Raw genomic sequence first — 3,446 nt, forward strand, 5'->3', positions numbered from 1 at the left:
CTTTTTTTCCTAGGTCCTTATAGTATGTTATTTCTTTGGAATAAAATGACGATGTTATCTAATTTCAAACGTTTTGTAAAGATTATGCTATGTAAAGGCCTTTCTAAGGTGAGGATTTAATACACTGATGTCAAACTAACTTTTAGTTCAATTAATTACATGTATTGTTACATTTTTATTTTTGTAATCATTTTTAATAACTGTTTTTCATTTCTTGCATCTGAAGAATGAAAAATATGGCATACTTCACAAATTTTCATATCATCCTTGTACAAGTGCCATGTTAATCTCTGTATTGTTGTAATTTGGGTAAACGTGCTGCTGAAGCATGTCATATCCTGTAAATTTACATAGTTAATGATGCAGTCTTTATAAAGGCATATATCCTTGGTTGACTGTTTGTAACCAGGAAAACTTATTGTTCCCAAAATGCTATTGATCTTAATTCTCTAAAATTCTGTGTATATTGGAAAACTTACATTGTTTGGTCGATTGCTCACATTTGCAATTTTTTTTTTGTCAATGATTATTTTAAGTCTTTTTCAATTAAATTTGATCATACTTTGAAGCCTTTATAGCTAGATCCAAAGGTGATGGTTTTTCAAGTACTTATTTATCAACTGAGTTAGCTTTGTGGAGCTAATGGATTCAAAATAAGCCTTGCTTAAGAGCTACTTCTAAACTTCTGCAGCTTAAAATTTCCTAAATGAGGTCTTACTGGCACAAATGTCTACCTGACCCTTCACTCTTCTTCCATGTAGCAACAGACCAACCAGAATATCTTACCCTGACAGCATAGATTTCCTTTTTGGAACAAAACTAATCTTAGTTAAGAGGGATTATAGAGAAATGAACAGTTAAGACAGAATCGTTTAGACTAGACGGTATTTTATCAAAATATAATTGTTTGTTATACCTAACATTTTAAAAGTAGCTAAAGCCAAGAAGGTGAAAATAAATTCATATGCATGATTACCTAATGTCCTGGCCAGGCTACCATCCAACCAGGCAGGAATTTACACTACTGCCTTTCTTTCACCAAATATTTTCATAGGTACAAGAGAAGTCTATATGTTTCTCCTTGATATTAGGCCTTAAATTGGTAATGGTTTAATCACAGTGTTTCATCTTGCCTCTAGGCTGTAAATCTACAAATGGTAAAGCTTTAGGTCCAACTCTACCAAACACTGAGGTAGAAATAATGGAATAATACTTTAAAACACAGTTGCCTTTGATACCCTAACCACAACATTGCAACCACAGTTTTTGAGTAGCTTCCTCACGCTTATGATATTCCTGTATAAACTTTTGGGATGCCTCCTCTCTCTCCCTATCACGCTCATACAGAGTCCTTTGTAAGTTGTCAAACTTCTCATTTATCATGTTTGCCACCAGTGTTTGTAGAGCTATTTGGGAACTCTCCTCTGGATTGTTCGTTATCTGATCTGACCCCTGATTATCAAGATTGGGAATTGAGATACCCGGATTTGCCATTTTTCTTGTGTTTTTCCGGCTTACTCTGCCCATTTGAGATGAAAATAGCACCAGTTTTGTGCTAGAACACTATCTTAAGGCAACCATCAACCAACGTTTGCATTTATACAGTCAATAGTCTACAAATACAATCTAGTTCAACAGATACATCTATTCAACATCAAACAACTATATGTTAATGGGCTTCGAACCGCAGAGAAGAATTTGGAAAACCAGAAATTTTTAGGGTTAGGGAGAGATGTGGGTAAAAATTAGGAATAGATTGGTGTGGGGAGGCACAGGGAGAGTTAACTATGTCCTAATCTCAATGCAGGAAATAGGTTGGGTAGGATGCAAGTAGAGAGGGAGAGAAAAAGAAGAAAGGGAAAGGGAAATGAAAAGAGACCAGAAAAAAAATTAGAAACGTAAAAATTAATATAGTTATGGAGATTGAAAGACCATCTATTTAGTGAGGAATGTGAATATAATGAGAAAACAGGAGGGAGATAGAGGAGATGTGAAAAACTTAAAAAATCCTTAAAATATTATATAGCTATAAAGAGGTAGTACTGCTATTAAGGAATTTAAGTCTCAGAGGTTTTGGATTGAGTAATAAATTTGTGGATTAAGTGTGTACACAATGGGGGATAGGGTCTACTAGTTAACTATGGGTTTATCTGATGACGTGCAGGGCAAGAGTTAAGTCACATACAGAGGAACAAAAGAAAGGAAAAGGTGAAAAGGATAAGAAAGGGAGAAAAAAAAAAGATCAGAAGTTCAGTAGAACTAGACAAAAAACAAAAAGATAAGAAAGAAAGAAAAAGAGAGAGAAGACAAGAAAAGAAAGGAAAACATACATTCACGTATTCCTAAAATAAAAATTATAAGAGGGAAAAAAAAGTTACTGGAAAACAATTATTTTTTCAAAAAAGGCAAAAATTAAAGATTAATAAAAGTTTTAGAAAAGGAAAAAAAATTTTTTTATATATATAAGGTACCAAAAAAAAAAAAAAAAAGAAAAAGAAAAAAGAAAAGAAGAAAAAAAAAGTTCTTTGATTTTTTTTTTTTTTATTTTTTGGGAGGGGTGGGAAGAATCCTGTATCTCCCTTTTGTCTGTACCCAGCCTCTTGTTGGAGTCTCTGGTCAGCTTGAGGTCCTGTGGCTTGATTGGTTTCTTGAGTCAGTTTGTTCAAACAGGCAGAAAAATGCTCTGCTTTACCCAAGATTTTGAGATTCCCCCTCCCAGGTTAGTTTAATGGGAGGGTGATCTGCTTTAAGAATCACAAAAGAGGGGTGATGAGGCTAGGTTCTGGTAGAGTTGAGGCCTTTCAACAAACAGTAGCTTTTCCCTGGGGCTATTTTGTGAAAAATTCACAGAGCCCACCCTGGAGCCATTCTCAGGGTGTCTGTTTTTCAATTGATTGTGGAGGCTGCTAGAGGGAGGGGCAGCCTCTGGCTCTGGTTACCCAGTGAGGAAAGCCACTCCAATGGCTGGTGCCTGAGCTGGGTGACTTTTCCCTGGATGGAGCTGAGTCTGGCAGGTCACTTTGCCGTTAAGTTCTTGTGACCTGTTATATGACTCGTTTTATTCCAAGGCCTGAGTTGGAGCTAGCAGCTCCTCCGAGCTTTGTCGGTATCCAAGATGGAGATCACCGGTGTTGGGCGGGGAGGGGTGGCCTTCCCTCCTCTGCTCCCGGAGAAGGAGTGAGGATGTTGGGCTTCTACTCACGCCGAGTCTTAGATCCTGGGTCGTCTCTGGTCTGCAAACTGCAGTATGAAGATGTCTGCTCCTTGTCGGTTCTTGCTGGTGTTGAGTAGAATCCCCTCACCCGCTGCGTCTGGCTCCTTCATCCCGGACTCTCTGTCAATGATATATTTCATGAATTGTAAAACTGAGAAACATTAGAATTTAAACAAATAATTTATCATTATTGTTTTATTTCTGTGAATTAATGTAATAATTCAAAGTGTAT

General features: G+C 36.6%; 1 pseudogene; it reads right to left on the reverse strand.

Moving 5' to 3' along the window:
• Positions 1–230: 230 nt before the first annotated feature.
• Positions 231–330, reverse strand: LOC122119532 (annotated as a pseudogene).
• Positions 331–3,446: the final 3,116 nt, after the last annotated feature.

This window comes from Dipodomys spectabilis, unplaced genomic scaffold (genome assembly GCF_019054845.1).
Source record: "Dipodomys spectabilis isolate Male_0828 unplaced genomic scaffold, ASM1905484v1 ptg000172l, whole genome shotgun sequence".
Classification (NCBI taxonomy): Eukaryota; Metazoa; Chordata; class Mammalia; order Rodentia; family Heteromyidae; genus Dipodomys; species Dipodomys spectabilis.